We start from the raw sequence: 21090 nt of genomic DNA, 5'->3' as shown, positions 1-21090 counted from the left end.
ACTCCCACAGAGCAAACGGTGAAAACAACCGAGGATTAAACGATATGCCACAGCGATATACACACAGACACACACACGCTAGCAGACCGAAAGGTGTCACACCGTGTGTACGAATCGGAAATGGCAGGCTCTATCTTAACTAAACACAACAAAATTCACACACACGTGCATCCTTGCAGCCACATGCAAGGCACACGGGGTTGTTCGACTTCTCGGATGTGGACAACGGATGATAAATTCCCAAAACGAGCAAACGACACTTTCATGAGGCGCGCCATTGGCTTTTCCTCGCAGTAGGCGTCGGGTTGAAGGTGTTTCGCTTTTCCATTCGCTTTCGGTGCATCGTGATGCTGGCTTCCGGGTTAGTTACCTTCGCCACCCACCCACTCCGTACAGGACCGAGTCCCGAATGGTTAGGATAATGCAACACCGCCGGTCGGTCGGTAAACCGGGTGCGCTTTTCATTAAATAATCTCTTTATAAGTGCGATTGCTGATGTGCTGTGCAGGTTGCCGGTGTGATATGGGGCGAGTATCCGTTGGAAGGGTTCTGTAGCCAGTTCTTTGGAAAGTTCCGATGGCTGGGCGATAGCCGTCGTGTGAGTGCAGGGAATGAAAAATGAATTCAATTGCAAGTTTGGATGATGCACTTCGGCTTCGTTGAATTAGGTTGACTTAGAGGGAATATTTCCAACATCAGAAACCCTTGTAAGAATAATAATTTTATTTTTAAAGAAAAATCTTCCAAACAGTTCAAATAATCTACCAAAATTTCCAATAAAATTTATTTCAGTAAAACGCCTCACAAAAGCACAACTTTCCCACCAACCCAAACGGGCCAACCATCACAAACCCGTGCCGGAACCTGGGATTAGTGCACTAGGCAAAAGCGCCCCGGGGATTTGTTATTTCTATTGATTTTCGAAAGTTTTACCGATGTAAATTTATCGAACTACTCGTGTTCGTGTTCCATTTAGACTCTCGCTCTCTCTCTCTCGCTCGCTTAATACCACTCAAGCTGCAAGCCGTACCATAATTCCATCGAATCATGTCTGCAAAACGGAAGCGTGCAACATTCTACCCGTACCAGCCACGCTCAAATCCAAACCCTCGTTGCCAGAAAGGATAACTTTCCGCAAGAGCTTCTGCACTGGAACTCGACGACTGGATAGCTGGCCATAGATTCCCTCCCCGCTGGGATAGTTGAAGCTTTTGGGGTTGGGGTTTTTGCACGTAAGAAAATTACGATCAAACTTCCAAGCGCGGCCGGTGTCCGTTGGTGAGTTTTAAATTTAGGGCAGTTTTAAACACACTTCACTCAGTGTAAGTACCGATTGTACTGGGGGTTCATCTGGGCGAGCTCAGTAGCTCTTTTATCCATAATTCTATGGCAGGGAAGCTGTGCTTTACAATTTGAATAAAGGATTAAGGTTGGCCTTTAGTTTTAACTACTACCACCAAAGCATGATGCTCGTTTGAGAGCAATTTATTTGATGCTCGTTCTCGTTTGGAAACTGCACCCAAAATCAATGAGCTGACCGTGCTCTTTCTATAGTTTAAAGGAGAAGAAAAACTTGTCCTTCCATCTTCCTTTCTTTAACGAAAAAAAAACGAAACATACCAAGCATTCGCCTCAAGTCATCGCTTAGCTCGCTCCTGCTCGGCATCCAAAGTCCCATCCGGTGACAATCTATTTTCACACGAGCCATTTTATCATGTTTATGTGCCATAAAATTTAACAGCACTAACAACCACAACGCGCACCAGGTTGCCAGGTGAACTCTTCAAAAAAATAAAACGAAACCGGGTCCACAACCGGGTCCTTTTACCGTCAAACGCTCCGTTGTTTATTTGCCTTCGTTAGTGGCGCCTATCGCTTGCTGCTTCTGCCGACGCTTGAGCATATTCTCCATCTTCCTGTTCCGCCGGGTCGTATCGGCCACCCGAGAGGATGGGGAATAATCAGGATCAGGATGGTTTTCGTACGAGGGAGGGAGTTTTAAAAAAACTCACCTTGTCTCCTGGTTCTAGTATTTTTTTTTTCGTTTCTAAAAACACCTTCACACAAACTCCCATTCACAAAACCAGTGAGTCCGTCCGAGATTGTGCCAGCAGTAAGCATCGCCGACGACTGGCGAACCTCGGACATCCGGGTTGGGCAATAAAAAGCTTTCAACCGTAATCATAATTCTTTCAACCATTGACACTCCTGGAACGAACAGGCGGCCCCCTCTGTGCAGGTGGGTTGGCCGTGGCACCGTTTTTATATTTATATTTACGTATGTTTTCGGGGATTCCGTGTACGACCGGTGCGTATTTTTGGGGGGCGCCAGAAGTTACGAGGTCACGACGAAAACGTCGATATCTTGCAGCGTGTGAAACTATCAGTTCTGGCGATGCGATTCGTCCGTACGAAGGTACGGAATATTTATGGTGGTGTTCGTCTGGTGGATCAAGAAAATTTAAGCCCTTTTTTCGGAGCCTTTGAAACGCTGTGCAATAAATTAAGGTCAATAAAATGGTTTTGTTTATTTTAGTAAAAATACCAAAAATTAAATAATTTACTATTATGTACATTTCAAACATATAAATTTTTCAGAGTAAAAAAACATCAGTTATCAAGATCTATTTCAACTCAAAAATGATCATACTCAACGACCAATCGTCATACGTTTAATCAAACCTATCTAAAGTTTTGTTTTGGACAGTGCTATACTTCCCCGACATCAATCTTTGATGCCTCTGACAGATAAATCTCTGCTCGTCGAGATCGAACGCTTGCCCGATTGACGTTAAATCGGTATTATAGCACATCAGGCAAGAAGTAGAAGTAGAAATGCCGTTCTACTGAGCAATTGATCGAACCATAAGAGAACACTCTTCGTTCGTAGACATGTTCTGCATCATAGCTCACAACAAATTAGTTTCGTTTGACTTGCCAACTATTTCAAAAATAATTCTATCGTTCAAGCCCATTTATATTTTCTATTTATATTTAATTTTTTCAGGCTTCCCGAACCCCGATTTGTTGTGCCAAAAGCTTACCAAGCAAACAAAACAGGCTCATAAAACTGCACACTCTATTTCGCCCACCAAATCTAACTTTTCATCATTCTACAAGCATCCATCCAAAAGTTCGGCGAACTTCCTTCCGTCCAATCCGTCACGTTAGACCACCATGTCTCTCTCCAGGGAACCGCGTATTCGCCGCTCTCTGGTCTCGAGTTCGTCATCTGTGTATCGTCTGGCAACAACAAGCAACAAAAAAAAAACCTCCCCAACCAACCCCCTAAACATCCACTTCAGCCGCGTACGGACGGACAATGTTTGCCAAGAGTGTGTGAGTCCAGCCGACGGACTCGGGAATCGGTTCTCTCTTCACTGCCACAAACCGGAAACACTCACGCGCGTTGATGGGTTGATTTCAAGCGAAACGGAAACAATCATCCCACCACCACCACTGCCCGTGCCGCAAACCCTGGAGACAGCTTCAATCCGGTGCCACGTCCACCGGGCACTTCAGATTACTTCATGCGTAACTCGGCCGGCTCGGCTAAATTGGTTGGACGTTTCGGAAAAGATTGTCAGGACGACGGTCCACGGCGCGGATGACGCATGCTACGCAACTGGTTGCGTTATTGCCCTCGTATGTGTTTAGCACACGCTGGGTCTGGTTTGAATGGTAGCGGGAAACTTTTCGTTGCGTCGTGATGAGCGCCATTTTTCGCACAAACAACGCGCAAAAAAACGTGAAAAAAAATAAATCAACCCCAGGGTTCTGGTATCTTTATCGGACGGCGCAACATTCGTTCGATCGGCAGCAAATGGGCGGCTTTTATCAACCCCGTAAAAGTAACCAAAAGCAAACCAAAAAGTCATTTCCACATTAGGCGACACATTCGATATCCGGGGTCCGCTGTCCAAGGGAAGAATTCGAACGACGCACAGTCGCGATCGTCCTGCTTTGACGTCTTTTCTTCCGGATGCTTTGATTGATGGTACGGAAAAGAAGCGGTACAGGTGATTTTGAAGTGCTGAAAATGGGACGTGCAAACTTTTACACATTTTCCATTATTTACCTTCAACAAAGTACAATCATCAGTGCAATAAATCTAATTCCAACGAAAATCAATACACTCTGGCGCTAACTCTCTTTCAGTAAATGAACCGAACCGGCCATCGCATAATAGCATCTGACAGAAAACAAACAACTACACCTCCCTGCAAAGGACTCGTCCACCACCGCACTAAGACTAAGTGGAAATCTATCAAATAACAGCCAGTGGCAGCATTTTTCGAATTTCTAATTGATTTAACACTCAGGTGCTAATTAGATTTCATATCAACCAGGGTGCCAGGGCAGCAAAGGCAAGCGCTTGCCCTGTAGCATCCGATCCTGTAGCCAACGATGGATAACGGGAGGATTTCTTGTTCCTATCGCTTTCCAGCCCCTCCAAGTCCTCCAAGAAGAAGCTCGACTTTACCGTCCAACCGGTGCGTCCCCGAAGGGCTCGTGCAACTAATCTCATTCTCATTACAACCCCAACACTCGGTACCCGAAGTTGGCACCTAAGTGGAAAGCGCGAACAGTACACAAACACACACAGACACACTCTCGTGTAATGCTCGGTCACTTCCCGGAGGGGAAATCTACGCCCGTTGAGAAGCCTTGACAGCCGATTTCGCTTCTCGCACCGTCCGTTGGCATGTTTTGGTTTATTCGCATTTCCTTGCCTTACGCCCGGGGTTTTTGTTTTTTCCACCGTCCCGTTGGTTGAAATTTGTTTCCAGGGACAATTCCTTCCACCGTCGGCTTCCATTCTTTGCAATTGTTTTTGCTAGGTTCGCTTTGTGACTTGAGCAAGTTAAAGTAGGATTGTGAAGTGGTTCTGGCACCTTGCTCTATTCCCGCTTTGCATTTGCAGCGCCACCAACAAACGGACGGAACAGCAAGGAATGGCAGAGGCCGAACTATCCCGTGCCGGAAATTGGAGGTGCTTTTTTCCTTGCAATTGTTTCGACCGCGCGTTCCCTTCGAGTGGCACACTTTAACCTAAGGTTGTGTTTTGTTTATAGTAGCATCCTTTTCCATTCCATTTGCTTCTAGTGGTGTGGCATTCTGTTTGTGGAAAGGTATGCTAACATTTTATTTACTTTTGTGACTACTTCTTCTCGAACAAAACATAGCCGGAAAATTGTGAAACTGGTGTGAAAGTTTTCATTTGATTTTCACAATTCCTGTCCTGATTACAACCGACATAGAATCCCGTACGCAAACCACTTACGACGCGTAGAAATTGATTTTGCTCATTTATAAAATACTTACACCGTTCAATTTCACGCCAACTCACACACACACGTGAGCCACTTTTCCCCGTCCACCAGCCTCCATTTGCCGCCCCAATTGTATCAGCAGTGGAGCAGCGATTCGAAAGCGCGCGTTTTCCGGGCGCTGGTTCAATTCGGGGCCACGGAAATCCACTCCAGTCGAAAAGAGCACACCGGTACCGGCACGGGAGATGTAAGATTCATGTCGTCGGACCGTTTGCCGGTTCGAACCCGGGAAGGGGGGGAAGGTGCTGAAAGAATCCTTGCCGGGCTTCGGTTCATAACAAGACGACGTTGGAGCGGACGCGCGCACACTTACTGGCACGGTTGAATTTCACCACATCCACCAACCGTCTGCTGGCATGCGGGCCGGTAATGAACGTGTGTATTTTCGAAGTAAATATTTAATGAAATTATACACACAATCGTAACGGCGCTCGGCAGCAGTAGTAAACCGTCTCCCAGCGCTGCCGGTCGGCTAGCTGGGCATGGAAAGGAATTCCATTCAGAAGAAGGCTGAAATATTTTCACAGCAAGAAGTGTTTTCGCTACCATCTGTGGGTGAAGGTGTGTGTGTGTGTGTCTGTTTCTTCCGCTTTTCCGAGTTTTTTTCTCGAGGCTTAAAGAATCCTCAAGTGCGTACACCGTACCGTTTGGGCGCGAAATACGGCACAACACGGCACTGCGAGTCCCATTTCCGGCAAAGCCGGAGATTGCAGCATCCGCAGGGCTTGCTCCAGAAAGGCGTCATAATCCGACTTGTTTCGTCAACAGTTCGTGTGAAAAGTGGAGCAGACGTGGCGCATAAAAAAGGATACTTACGATCGAGTATACCGGAACGCGAATGAAGCCCAGCTGATAATAGGCTTTTCTTTGCAGAGCCCCTGAGTTCTTGTTCACTCTATTTGAGGCTTTTCGAATGGAGGGCGTGGTGAAAAGTGCACAAAAACGCATTTCAACAGCAAGAGATCAAAAAGTTTGACACTATCAAAAGTAAGACTTTCCGTAAAAACCGCTTGAAAGTGGAGACAGTTTTGGACATTGTAGCGAGTGCCAATAATTTGTGTTTTATTCATAAATTCCTCCTATTTAAAAATTTGTGTGTAAATTTGAAATAAATTTTAAAAGCTAGATGAAAACAAACAATAGATTCTTAACAATATTTCCAAAACAGCTTGCAAACTAAAATGCAAAAATTGTCCAGAGAGAATATCCTTAACGGATGCGCCTGCTGTTAGGCAACACACATAACACGAGCTTGAGTGGAACAGAATAAGCAAGCAAATTTTGTGTTTCGGCTATTTTGTAGGCAAAACTCACTTTCCAGAACTCCTCTCTTATTGAATCTCATCCGAATTGGTCCAGCCTTTGAAAACTATTTGACCAATTTTATTAAAATAAGGTAAATGAAGCATTGAAACACATTGTTTCCAGAGCCTTTGTGAATGATTTACTAAGACTTTAGCATGGGAAATCGTAGTATCCTTGAACAATTCCAAGTGCAATAAAAACAATCCTTTATTTCAAACGACCTGCTCCAACACGATCACTATCAAGGCTAATCAGTACACAGCATCCGTCCAGATGAACGACACTAATCCATTTTCAATTACAGCTCTGCGAGTGGGAAAAAGTGCACCATAATCAGTTTATCTGTTTATACGGGATTAATTGTAGCAGCAGGCAACACGTTTCATGAACAAACATTATTAACTGATAATATAATTTCTCACCGTCACGTACCACAGCTGCATGGACACCAAAAACTGTGTGCTAAAACCATGCCACGCATAAACTGTCACGTCGAAACAAAGCGGTTCTGATTGGTCCTGATCGAGTTCCAGCCCTCACCCCCGGTACCGGTTTTGTGTATAAAACGCCGTGGCATCAATATGTGCCACCCCATCATACTAATCCTACTTGTGTTTGGCAAAACCAAACCAAAAAAACGACGTCCAAACTCCCCGTACCGTATATATTAGGAAGTCGGGCCACGCACTCTCCCCCCGTCAGGCTAATCCATTCCAGCTGACCTGGCTGCTGTCGACATGGCGACACATACGCATGACAAAAACAGTGGACTGGAAAATGATTCCAGTCAGTCCCATTAAATGCAGCGCTCACTTCACCAGGACATCCATTACAGAGCCACCATCCTAAGCAGCAGGTCCCGTGCTTGTGTGTGTCGCTTTGGGTTTTCACTCACAGGACACACACACACACGCATCTCGAGAGGATGGGGGACGCACCGCCATCCATCCCACGCCAGCATGCCAAAACCTAGCGTACCGGAACAAATGATTAATATATCATTTCAAGCTGGTTGATAATCTGGCCGGGGTTTTGATTGCACCAACTTTAGCTGTTGCTTGGTGCGGGACGACTTTAAGATTCGACAGCCGGGGGTAACTGGGTACATCCGTCAAAATTGAACCCCCCAAGTAACACCAAACAGAGAGCGAGAAGGAAACAAAAGATTTCTATTCATTTTGAAAACGAAACCCCGAGCGAAAACCCCAGATGGTTGGATGCGGTTTAATATCCACAGCAGGCTTCAACAGCAGCAACTGCAGCGGTAGAGCTGACCAACCGACATGACCGAGCTTCTCCGTCCATCTCTTCTGGCGAGAAGGATAGCGTCCAAATCTTTCAAAGTGCTTTTTTATGGCTTACCCCATAAATTATATCGCTTCCCTTCGGAATTCGCTGGCCAGCGGAGGGTTCTCTCGGCTGCCGTAATTGCTCATAATTCCGTGACGTGACCATCAAGAGCGTGTGCCATGCCGTGCATCCATCCGACGCACTAAACGCCGGGACAAACAAACTTAACCCCGTCGCGAATGACGCTCACGGTACCGGTTCCTCAAAGGGCAAGGATTCTCCTTTAATTCTTCCCCTCCCCATATACGCGTGTGTGTGACATGTGTGATGGAATTAAGTCTCATCCAGCTGTTCTGTGGTCAGCGAGGTGGTCAAAAAGTTATTCATGGTACTTCACCATGACCATGCTTGCGGTGGTTGGCAGAAGCGCTGATTCACACCGTCAGACAACATCATCGATAACTTATTAACGATCATTTTCGCGATGAAAGCACCCGGACGGTCGAGATTTATCTGCTACGTCAGCACGCTATGCGAGAGTTAGAAGGAGAACCACGGTGGACCTACGGATGAACTTTAACTTCATCGTTTCGTACTAAAAATATGTTCGTGATTTCCGCCATACCCTTGGTATCGGTTTACTACACTAATATTTTTCTTAGACCCTTAGAAAAAGCGGACGGTCCAAGCTCGGAAAATCCATTATCAAAACGTGCCTCAATGTGGAGGGTAATTCTTCAACATACCCCCCCTGGACCGTGTTGCTCATTTTGAAGCGTGGCCACGGCATGAACGGCCATAGGGTTTTTTGATGCTGTCCGTGTGCTGGTTGAGAAGTCAATTTCAGCGGATGCTGGGAACTATAGCAGCAGCAGCAGCAGCAGCCCTAGTTTCCCTCCGTTGAGAGGTTTGTTCGTTCAAATACGTGGAAAAGGTAAGGTGCCGGCCGACGAAACCGACGAATCACGCAATCAACGCTTCCGGTTTCTGGTGGGATGGGTGAAGAAAAGGTTTCGCTTTTTGTGGAGATTGAGAGTGAGCGAGCGAGTGAGTGTGTGAACTTAACATCATCCTTCGATTTGTAGCCTAAACCATCGGAATCGGGCACGTAAACCGAAGGGGATAAAAAGGGACCGTAAGGAAGATGTTTGCATCCCTTGATTGAAATTGAGTGATTCCTGGCAACTTACAGGATGATGATTTTCACACCATCATCTACCGGTTTCCGGTTTTTGGAATTTTCGACCACACCGGGACACCCTTCGAACTCCGAGTTCCGAATCAATTTCCACTTTTTTCTCTCTCTGCATCGTTCGGTGTAACGCAGTGGCCTTAACGGGATGAAATAAATCTTCCCACCAAGGGGAAGGTTTCTAAACCACACGGGCACGTGTCCTCTGTATGATACACAGCAACCGGTCGGCACAATCAACCGCCGGGAAATAATCGATGTAAATGTACTGTGTCGAATTTTGTTATCGTACTGGCTCCGACCATCAACAAACAATGGCGACAGTTAAAGCCGAAAAGTAAGCACACAAACACTTAGAACGCTAGCAAGTGAGTGTAAATGATTTTTATTCCACCCAGCCATCTATACTCTGTACCGCGGCAAGACTTTAGCCGGATATCGGCGTGATCTTTCCGGCGTGGTTACCGACACGGCTAAGGACACGATTGGTAACGGCAAAAAAGGGAAACTGTTTGCTCTAGGATAATGGACTTATCCAAGGAAGTACAAATGTTTGCCAACGTATCTTTCAATCGCCTAGAACGTTGTGCACACGATTGGAGCGATTTATGAGGAGTTGTTAGGGCATTGTTAGACGAAGATTTGTGGGAATGAGTTTAACTTCAACTTTCTAAGTGCTCAATTTCGCGTCTTCAACTCCTACAAATCAGTGTATTTAAGAATTATGCTAGTTCTGTTCCTTCCTGTACTTGTAGAGGTAATGCTAAAATATTTGCTTACATCCCGGTTCTGTCAAACAAATGATCTCATTTTTCTCGCGTCTTTTGTAATTCCCACCAGCTTTAGAGTGGTCGTTCCTTCAGCTGCTTCTCCATTTGCTGCCATTCGCAATCCGAACAAAAATCTAATTCAATTATGTTCCCACCACTTGGCAATTGGTGTATGATTAATTTATCAATTTACATCCAAGACATTTACATCGTCCGCGGTGCCTTGGAGCCCGGGATTGAATCTCTCGCGACCGCGGGTACAAAATGATGAGAGTGATTTCTTTGAATGGTTGCCACTTTTTTTTTTCCTCCCTTTACTTTATGTCTGACGAAGAAAATCCGGGCAGTGTCAGTATATACATCAACGCTGGACGTACCTTCCCAGTGTTCCCATTTCCACGAATACTGCTCGTAATATCCACACAGGGAGTAGAATTTACTCTCGAAATTTGTCTGACCCAACCTAAGAATGTTTCGCCCCTCTCGAACTCCAGCAAAAGGCATATCGAATGACCGTAAAAATGCTTCGAATTGTTTCGCGCCTCAAACCCATTAAACCCCTGCCACACGGACACACTCGCCAGGGTGGATTGTCATTCAGCCGAGTGATGCTCCTTCAGCGTGGTTCAGAGAGGTGGTACGAAAAATTTACGATACGATCGGAAAGCAAGCTCAGCTATCAGCGAAGTAAAAAGATACCTCCGACTAAGAGTCGACGGGCAACCACCGATAAGATTCTCATTTTTGCACCAAACTTAAAACAAAACAAAAAACCCGATCCGAACACTAAACACAATGCAAGGAGTGGCCAGTGAAACCTTCGCCAAGAGTACCACCCCATGCTGGCGGGTATTATCCTTCAAGCATCAGCATCAGCCAGCAGTAGTGGCACCGGTGCATGAGATTTCAATTCCATTTGTATTATCTAACGAAAGGCGACACCATAAAACTGATACCGCGGTGCGTTTCCCGGGCCAAGCACTTTCCCGAAGAGCCAAAACAAAAGCCAAAAAAACCCTCGAAAAAAGCCCGTAAAACGTAAACGACGAATACGGTTGATTACGTCCGAACGGGCGCAAAAGTAATTACCTCCCCGAAAGGAAATGAACTTCGAACTGTGGTGGATGGGCAAAGAACATTCGTTCGTTCCACGGAACTGATGGATATGGATGTGAGCGAAGCATTTCTTCTAATTGATAGCACCGAATGGCGTGCTGCACGTCAGTGTTTGAATTAGTGTCAAAAGATAAGCGGCTGCTGATGGGAAAATTTCAATTATGGTGATTTGTGAGGTTAAATCTCATCTCTGGTTGGCACATCGAATGGCAATCGTCGTGACAATGCATGGTTTGTAAATTGATAGGCATTTATGTGCAGTTAATTTTTAAATTCTTAAAAAAAATAAAATCTCATCATTACTGAAGTGCCATACAAAACCCTAGAAGTTTGGAGAATAATTTCAAGAACTCTGGCAAGCAAAAATGGTAAGGAAAAAATAAGAATTGTAGTTCTGTATTTCTGTGTACTTTTCAATATTATCATAAACCTTATCGAATTTGCAAACAACGAAGATATCTTAACCACATCACACCAACCAAAAATTTCCTTGAAACATATGAGATAATTAGGCAAATTAAATTTTAAACTACAAAGAAAGAAGCGTTTTATGACGTCCCGTACATGATTCCACCTGGTGATAACACCATGCGCAACATGTCCCAAAACATTTGCATCCTCATGCACACAAATTGAGCTAATTTAAACAAATTTTTCCACCTAATTTACACTGCCTTTTGCGCCAACGAATTACCATCCGGCGGCGAGTGTCCCTCTCACAAACCCGCCCGCGAGCTGAACTCTTCAACCCGGTGAAGTGTACACGGTTGCATTGTGTCCTCTTTTCGGGCTACGAGCTACGAAATCAAATTTGCACGCGCATAAACACTCCGGTCCTGAGCGTCGCTCTTGAAGCCCTCCTAAGGCTTCCTGTGGCACAAACACAAACAAAAAAGAACCCTGTACCACCTAGCCAGGAAACGAAGACGAACGACCAGAAACGTTCCTATCGTACTATCGCTGTAAGGATGAGTGCCGTGGTTGCGCCCGCCAGGTCCCCAGCCCTGTTTCACTTACGGGGCACATGAAATATCTATTTTTCCCTCATTATCTCACTACATAATAATCCACGTTTACGTTCGAGAAAGTCAAAGGCCATCCAGCGCCGGGGTCTGGTAGTTGGGAGAGGACGCGTGCCACATCCTCCATCATCATCACCACCGCCTCCTATCGCTTGCCAGCACACGGTGTGCAGATTATGGTGGCAGTTTGTCGCACTCCGCGAGGGTCCTTATCCGCTGCTGGCTCCGCGACATACGTGAGCAGCTTGACGCGCATAAATGTGACTTTAGGATATGGGGCCGCGTGCATGGGAGTGTTTTGGATGGGTGGCTTCTTGGAGCCAACCAACCGGCATGCTGACAGTATGTGTGTGTGTGGATGGTAATAATGCAACCACGCGCTTCCTATTGGCGCGCTGGGCGAAAGGATATCCTTAGCGGTGCGGCAACGGACATAAATGTAAATGATAAATTTTATTTTTTCTCCCCTACACTCATCACGCGCTGTAGACTAACTGTTCTATTAAATCTTGCGAGATTGAGGCCATTTGGCATGATGAATGTGCAGTGCACTTGTAAAAAGGAACTCTTCCATCAGTCTTCAAGCACGTGCCGAAAGGAAGTTGTCATAATTTGTGGAGACTTTAATGTAATAAATATTTAGATAACTTTCCCTACACAGCTCAAACAAGGCTTTAAAACAACCTAAGAAAACTCATACCCAATACAGCCCATCCTTTTATGTAAAAGACTTCGTGTCTTCCTTTCAAAGCATCAGGTTTGCCCTGCAGCTGCATTCAACGACGAACGACGTTATCGAGATGAATCTTTCTTTTCATACTTTTTATATCCCTGCTTTCGAAGAAAATTAAAATCTTCTCCAAACAGGAACCGTTCGCATAAATTCCTGCAAACATGTGTGCAACCATCAAACGAAGGTCCTCCGCCCTGCATTACCCGCCCCGTTCCACTGCTTATCAACAGCAATGCCACCGATCGGCATTCGCCCGGATGGAAAGGATTCAGCAAGGCGGCAAAAGGTTGATCCCGGCACAGTTGCCACCAACAAATCATCTCGGCAAACGAGGGCTTTTCTTCTGCTGCCACAGTGCCTGTGCCAGAAAGCCAGACCCGGTTCTGGAATGGGCTTCGCCCAACCCTCTCCACTGCATGCAAACACACACACACGCCCGGCTGTCATTAGACATTCATTTATGCTTCCTGGCACGGACCGTACGAGGTGATCCGGGTTTTCCGGCGAACACTCCCGAACACCCTCCTTTTCCCCGACTGTGTGTGAGTGTGTTGCTGCTTGTGCATTGGCCCCCTTACTCCGGTTCCTTTTCCGAAACGGTCATAATTCACCACCTCATTCCGATGATGACTTTTCTTTAGCTTTTCCCATTGACATTTTAACGCCATCGCCAATGTTTTCGCCGTGCGACGGTGCACGTGGTGCATATGCACCACACGCTCGCAGACACCATTACGTCATTACCGCCACAGTCTCGTAACCTTCTCACCGGGGTTAATGCAACCAAGACCAAGACCCCTGGTGGTGGTGGTGTTGGGAAGATACGCTACTCCCTGATGATGCTAGGGCTCTGCAGCGGACGGAACAATGTTGTCACTCGACAAGATTCAAACGCAACACAGACGAGCACGCGAGGACTGACGTGTCCGGGCATAATAGCACCACCGGCACATCAAGTTCCCCGCCAAGGTTTGGCGTTTCTGGGCACCGACCTTAAAAAGACTGGTCTTCAAAGCTCTAGCCAAGATTTCTTCTCCCCCAACTAACGGGGACCAACGAGGAGCGTGAACAAAAACAAAAACCCGTCCATACGAGCCCCCCACACACACACACGAGCGTTGATGAAAAGTACACGTCGCTTTTCATGTTTGCCAACGAGGATAACGTTTTAAGACAAAGCACTCGTACCCTGCCCCCCATTTCCCTGCCTTTTTCTTCCCCCCACAATTCCCTGTAAACATCCGCAACGTTGGACGGCGTACAGTCGACGTGGCGCGAATTTTCATAATTGAAAAAAGCCAGTCACCGACGAAAAAGTCACCCGCAAAGGGAGGGAAGGAGGGAGGGATGAGGTTTCCACGCAAAAACCCCCCCGGACGCCTGAAAGCCACGACGCGTTTGGTTTGCCGACGCACCGGTGACAGGTGCGGACAGGGCAACCTGCGACTGGTGCATGCATTGGCAACTGGTGCTAATTACATTTTGTCACGTAGCCATCATTTGCCAAAGTGTGACATACGCCACCGAAATCATTCCGGATGGCTTGAATTGTCTGGTCTGTCAGGCTCGTTCGGTTCAGTTCGGTAGGTTGGGTTGGTTGTTGAAAGTTAAGCGACTCATAAATACATCGCCAGGATGGGCCAGCAGTCACTTGAGATGGAATTTTAAACCGACAGCTCTGTGTGTGTGTGAGTCAACGGACATAAAATCCAGTCCACCGTTTTTGTTTAACCGGTTTGCATAACTTTGCTTTAACCATCTCTGGGTAAGGGTACGCGCAGACAGCTACCATCGTTTTCCTCATGCCATTTACATTCCTGTTGCAGACTTTGACTTGTTTCATTTGGCCCACCATCCTCGTCCACAGTTCTCCAAGACGATATGCGGAGGAATCTTGTGATAAAAATGCACAATGCCATTTTCCATTTTCTAACCCTTCACGCGACATCATTCCAGTAAACGCGGAGAGTTTGTCTTTATTTTTATATGCATTTCGGTGACCGTACCGCACCGGGCGATATTGCCTGGAGGGGTAAAAATAAAGATGCTAAGGAATGTGCACCTTCACAGTACATACCATCTTAATGGCACGACGATAAATGAGAAGAAATGAGCGGACGAGAGCAGAAAGTGTCAATAAATGTTGCTGAAAGCTATTGCTCCGGGAACGAAAAAGTTAATTTAGAGAATGGAATTTGTGAATTATAAGCCTTTGCTTTTAATTAAGCCCAGACGTGAGTGTTTTTAACGGTGTACTAAGATTTCAAACCAGAGCACATAAACATTCACCTTCACCCAATTCACGGCAGATGGCGCCACTGCGCTTGTCACTGCTGTCAACAGTCGATGACATTTCGTCCGCATTACGTTAATCATGTTTAAAACAATATTAATTCTATCGATTTACCATTCTACCGTACAGCGTGGCCCCATTAGGTCGAATTGCTCCTCCCAATGCTACAGCGGCTCATCAGCGGTCGTTTCAGCGAGCGTGCGTCAGCAAACAGATTTAGAAACAGTTCCGGATGACAAACCCAACATCGTGGTTCGGGCAGCGAGGAAAATTAATGACACAAACAAGCACGAAACAAAGCACCGAGTCCATCCGTCGACATAATTAATTTAGGTTAATTAACCTCCCGAAACGTAATTACCGCTCAATCTCACCGGTGGTTCGGTGCTCCATCATGCCAGCCGAACAGTGGCCGAAGTCCGCCATTTGGCCTCCAGCCCAAAACCATTGCTAACCAATCGCGGGTCGGTTCTGATCCAGCAAAGCGGCTACCATGGATTGGTGCATGGATTTGATGAGCCCATCTTAAGACAAACCACCTAGCCCGAAACGCTTCCAAAGTGATGAGTTTTTAAAACTCAACTCACCCGAATAGCTCGCCAGGAAAGAAACGGGTGACATTATAAATTGAGTCCTTACTAGCCCGTGTCGTCGTCTGTAAACGTGCTCTTCTTTTGAACGCAATTCATTAATTACACAATTTAACCGCAAAACACTACGCGGGATTAAATGGTGGAAGCGGGACAGATTTTCCATCAAAAGCGTGAAAGTAGAATTAATACCGCATCGCCTGCCGAGTCGCCTGAATGGGGATTAACGCTGAACCCCTCTTTTCTTCGGCATGCATCGGAGCGAAATGATAAACGATACGTTTTGCACGATCGCCACCGAACAAAAAGGGACTCGATTGCCCCGCGGGGGCAAGCAGCTTGTCACCGGTGGATTAGCTGATGGAGACAAATCTTCTCCGCCTGCCACGGTGTACGTTAATAGTGGTTTCAGCCGAGAAGATTAAATTCGTAACCGGTAGGCTCTTCCCTTAAATGGGGTTAATGCTTGTAAAGCTATTGATGAGCTGATGAGCATGAGAGCCAGAGAACAATATCACAATAAACACGATTAGCGGTTTGGAGCTCTCTGATGGTTATGGTTGAGTGCGAGTAAAAGAAGTAATGGAGTGAGAAATTCTCATCGCTTCAGTAGAAAATTTTCCCAATGACTCAAGGAACTCCAATTGAACATTCAGTATTTCTAAACATTTGTCTAAAATACTTTGATTAACAAATTATACCCTCCATACACCATCAGAACATAGTGCGATAATCGTATGAAAGGCTTTCGGCAAAACTTGAACCATTTTAAGGTGAACCTGTCAGACCGGGTTAAATTAAAATTAATTTTCCGCTGCCGATGCAATCTGCTAATTTATATTCCCAAAAAGAAGTGGACCCTTTCCCCATCCCGAAGGCCAGGTAGCATCGGAAAATTGCATTACTTCTACAGCCAATCCACCGTACCGAGCCGAAGAACAGCAAGCATCGCATTGAACGCCGACAACAGACAAAACGAGAAACATAAAACGACCGCGTCAGATCCGGCATCCCAAAAGCGGATGGGCCAGGTTCGCGCATATCAGCACATTTTCCGCCTGAGGACACTCGAGCACAAATTACGCAACGCTTGCCAACACTTGTGCGTTGCCCGATCCTGCCAACATTCGATTAAACTAGCCAACAATCGGTGAAGCGTACCTTGCCCCTCAAAATGCATCGGCTAACACGAACCGTGCTGCAGTGGCGGTCCCGAGACCTTCTTTCGCGAAATCGCTTCCTCACAAACGGTCATTAGTGGTGGCGAGCGATTGATTAAGTAATCAATATATCGCTTCACGATTCCGAATGCCAGGAAGGCGAAACCTGCCAAACGATCCGCTAACGCGCACGCGATAAGCGAAAATATTTGCATCACTAACATTCGCGATCGCTAACCGTTGTTCCCTCCGAAAGAACCCATTAGCGTGGTACCAGTACCGGTATCGCATCTCGAGTTTTTGAACGTTCCAGAACTCTCGGCCATTTCGGGACTCGTGAACGAGGCATTAAAATGTGAGCCTCGCTTTACCAAACGACGCCAAGGATGGACCTCACGCGAACACACGCTCGGACCTTGGACGGTCCCGCCTCATCCCGCTCGAGGCGCCCCGAACTAATTGATCCTGGAATGGCCAGCACGTTTCAAGAATATTAATGGCAAAACACAACGTATCGGTAACGGCCGTACCATGCCACTGGTAGGCCACTTGACGGATATCCGACTGCAAGCTTGACATAGCGTAACCAAAGTGTACACAAGCTGACATAATCCAGTCTGTCTGGTTTGGCTGGCTGGATGGATGACGGGATACGGTGAGCACATGGTGTGAAAATGGCCAACCCTTCCTCAGCATAGAGGCCGGCTCGTTGGTAGAGCTGGTAGATTTTCCGGTGGGCTTGGCACCGGTATCAGTTGGAAACATATTTGCACAATGGATTAGGCCGTTGTTAATCGAGGAATTATTGCACACGTTGAAATAATGGTGGTAAACACTCAATGCAACTTGTTGTTAAAATATTGAGGATTTTATGCACAAACTTGTGTTGCATGTCTACCTTTTTAAAATAATTAATAGAGAACTGAAAGCCTTCTAATCCACGATCGCACAGGGATCGAAGCTCTGAATTGAAATACCCCAAAATTTCCGCTTCGCTATTCCTTAGGTCCTTCGCTATCAGTTTGGTCCACATATGAATCGATCTCGAAAAAGCTACCAAAATTGGAAACCACATTTTCGTAAAGCTCAAGCCAATGATAATCCACTCGCCTAGCAACTCCTGCAGCAACCGGAACTAATAACGAACTCTTTTTTCTCCAACTTCCATTCCAAACATCCAAACAAACAAACATGCATTGATTCTAGCACCATATCGGACCTACTACTTCCAAATGGTACTCCAACAGCCGGTCGTTCGGTTTCGAAAATCACATTCCACATTTTCCGAAAAGGGGGGCCAAAAAGAAACCCAACCCCACGGACAAACTATTCAGCCAAAATACACGCAAAAGAAGAATCACACAAAAAGTGGTCCCCCGAAACAACATCAACTACAACAACAACAAAACCAGCCTCATAAGAGGGAAGCCGCTTTCCAATATTCGAAATATGCCAAATGGGACTGCTTTTCGCCAATAGTGCGGAAAACATGCCACTCGCTACGCCAAAAATGGCCCTCTGCGATTTTTTCAAGCTTCCTCCTGCCCGCTCGCGCTCTTGCTTCCCTTCATTTCAGCGGACGCACAGTGCAATGGCGCGGAGTTTTATTATCCTCCGTATGCTTACCGTCCTTGCAGTCCGCGGGCTGTCAGGGCAGGTTTGGTGAGACACGCCGAGCCACCGCCGAAACACACGCTGTATGTGAGCGTACCTTGGCGCTTCTTTTGCAGTGGCCACCAAACGGGGAAAAATACACACACACACACACACACACACACACTGACACACACCGTGTACCGGGAATGCTTCCCCAAAGACCCACCAGACGAGTGGTTCGAGGAGCGATGCTTAAAATGGCGCACCCGAGGCAGCAACCCGAGGGGGTGGCATGCCAATCGAAAAACGGTGCGCTTTTCACGGTCCGGAGCACGGGAGCAACGTACCAAAAGGCGAGCGGGTTGTGCGGGCGGCATTGTTTATGGTACGGAAATCGATGAGGATATAATGTACGGAACCGAATTGCAACCGTGTGCAATAAATTAGCGATTTCGCCGTGCTACTCGTCGCGGTCGGTTGCGCTCGCCGGTTTGGACCAGCTGCGAGTTATCCTGGCGCTGGTGGTTCAATGAACCACCCGGGAGGTTCGGAACACCAAACACGCCCGCTTGAGAGGCGGAGAGTTTCGCACGTTAGGCACATACTACCGGCAAAAGCCTCCCCGTTCATGCTATAAAGCTTCTAAAAACCGGCATAAAACCACTTCCACCAGAATGACGACTACCGACGTGAGTGAATATCATCAACAAAGAAAAAGGAAATTCAAGTCGATCAATTTTTATTCCTAGCCCGATTGTACCACAAACACACCGAATCGCCGGATCGGTGATACGTTATCCAAATTCCCTCCAGGAAAAACTGACTGCCATATAATTTAACCAAAGTACCCGGCGAAAATGTAAGATCATTTCCATCTAAACTCCTTTTCCCCCAGGGGTGGTGGTGGGCACTGCGGGCTAAATAAAATAATATTTGCATTTGATGTGTTTGTGTGTGTGTGTGCATGTGTGGGGAACAATTTGCCAACCTGCCCTACGGGGAATAGTGGCGACCGGGCGCTGCTCAAATCCCAATCAGCGGCAACATCGATAAGCCGCAGGTGATCAGTTTCGCTTGAAAATAAATCTTCATCGGCTACATCACACACACGCACACAGAGGGGCGGGCGCGTGCAAACTTCATTCGATTCGCCAATCATCCATCAATTTTCACCGTAAACCAAGCCTGAAGAGGCGAAGAAAAATACACCCCACAGGACGCAGCAAGCAGGGTGCCCAAGTGCAGATTGAAATTTTCTCGCTCGCGATGCTTCGAGACTTACAGGGAAAATCAAACATTTTGAAGGAAAAAAAAGAGAAGGAGTCAAAAGCTCACCCCCCCCCCCCCCCCCCCCCCTTATTGAACGTCCTAGTCCCGTGAGCCATTTCGGATGTTTACATAAATCGACAGAATCGTTTAAGGGATAAAATATTCAAAAATCTACCGAGCCTGCAGCCTTCAACTCCGCTCCGAGGACCAAAAATTTGCAACCGATGAACCAACCACCCAAGCTCCTGTGAATTGAATTGTTTTTTTCGGGAAGATATTTTCTTTAAAGCATGGTTGCGTGGCCCGTTCACCGATGCAGGTAGACGAATCAGAAATTCACCAAGTAGCTACCAGAAAAAAAAAACTAGGTCGAACTAGGGGTAGCGCTAGGAGGAGAACAACGGAAGAACGTCTTCTAACGTGCCTCGAAGCGCTCCATTTCGCCCGGCGTCTTTGAAGAGCTTTCATCGATAAAACACACCATCACCAACACCACCCAGCAAAACGGCACCCCGTACAAGACAATCACACCTCCTGCTTCTGCTGGCCAGGGATGGGTCGTGCAGCAAGGTGCGGGTATCTAACCTCGAGCCAGAGCTTACGCTAAGACGATTGATACTTTCGACCCGTGCGCACCGTGGAGTAGAAACTTCTCCCCCCAAAAAAGTCACCCTACAGCTGTGTTTTGCTTCCTGTGTGCGCTTGTGGAATCGATTTTTGCCTGCTGAATACACTAGGGTGAGTACCCGGCAGAATTCACATACGCTGGTGCAAGCTTTACCCCGAACGTACGGGAGATTGGGGTCTTGGTGTGTTTTTTTTTTCTTTGACTCAAACACCCTCCACGCAAGATTTACCTTTTCGGAAGGTTCATTTGGCACTGGTTGGGGGGGGGCCTATGTTAATGTGGCTTGATTTTCAATTTTCGCACCGGATGAAACATAATTCCGGAGCAATTTGTCGAATCCTTTTGGTGAGCAATGTGTGACCGAATGCGGTGTGCGTGCGAATCGCGGAGAGTGCTTAAACAGCGTGGCAATGAGCTGTTTTAGGCTTATATGAAAGAAGTTTAAGAGTACCAGCTCAAATTTGAGAGACCTTTAGTGTTAAAAAACTTTGACAAATATATTCCTGTTCCTATGTTCTTCTATTCTTATTCTTCTTTCTTGGCGCTACAGCCTCGAAAGGTCCCGGCCTGCCATTTCTGGCTTTTTGTGACTTTCTACCCGAAGCAAAGCAGTCAGCCTAGCGTACGGGGTGGCGGTCTAGATGAGATTTGAACCCCGGTCCAGCCGTGTCAAGATCGGCGCCGCTGTCACCTCTGCCACCAGATCGCCCCAATTTTCTTCTCAATCATTTAAAATGTCTCTGCTCTGGAATTCTTAAACCTTCTGAGGTATATTTTTGATTGATTCCTAGAT

At 46.6% G+C, this 21090-nt stretch overlaps 1 protein-coding gene across 11 annotated transcripts in view; it reads right to left on the bottom strand.

Annotated features, from left to right (window-relative positions):
- LOC118514267 (RNA-binding protein Musashi homolog Rbp6) overlaps positions 1-21090 on the bottom strand; it is a 529948-nt gene that overhangs the window by 430835 nt on the left and 78023 nt on the right. The window lies entirely within an intron of this gene.

This window comes from Anopheles stephensi, chromosome 3, assembly GCF_013141755.1.
Source record: "Anopheles stephensi strain Indian chromosome 3, UCI_ANSTEP_V1.0, whole genome shotgun sequence".
NCBI lineage: Eukaryota > Metazoa > Arthropoda > Insecta > Diptera > Culicidae > Anopheles > Anopheles stephensi.
Note: the sequence above shows the minus strand (reverse complement) of the source record. Positions and strands in the feature narration are given on the sequence as shown.